The following is a 480-nucleotide window of genomic DNA, read 5'->3' as shown; positions in this document are numbered from 1 at the left end:
GAAAGATTGTAGAATCTATCAAAAGCTTCCTTTCCCTAAGATATTATAATTATGCGTTTCAGTCACAAAGGTGTATACAAAAAAAGTTTGCCAAACAAAATAAAAAAGAAAAACAGATTTTTTTCATTCCTCTGGCCTTTAACTGCTCAGTTTTCAGTATTTTGGCTCCTGCAATATGAACATTTCACTAGTTCTTCAGTTACTATATTGTCCAGCATGGATGAAATCTGAAATTACAATATAAAAAAGGAAACATTTCTTCCCTGCATGGCACCAAAGCAAATGAAAAATAAATGTAGAAGTTTAATTTTTCTCCTCTTAGCAGGTCACCTTTAAAGTTATGGAATAAATTTGTACTTTCCTACTTCTATTAGTTGGTCAAAGGAAAGGAGCTTATTAGCTGCACCTTACAGTTTCATAGTTGTTAGGTTCGGAAGGGACCTCAGCTGGTCATCAAGTCCGACCCCCTGTCCTGGGCAC

Source organism: Alligator sinensis, unplaced genomic scaffold (assembly GCF_000455745.1).
Source record: "Alligator sinensis unplaced genomic scaffold, ASM45574v1 scaffold280_1, whole genome shotgun sequence".
NCBI lineage: Eukaryota > Metazoa > Chordata > Crocodylia > Alligatoridae > Alligator > Alligator sinensis.
The sequence above is the reverse complement of the archived record's forward strand: the minus strand, read 5'-3'. Positions refer to the sequence as shown.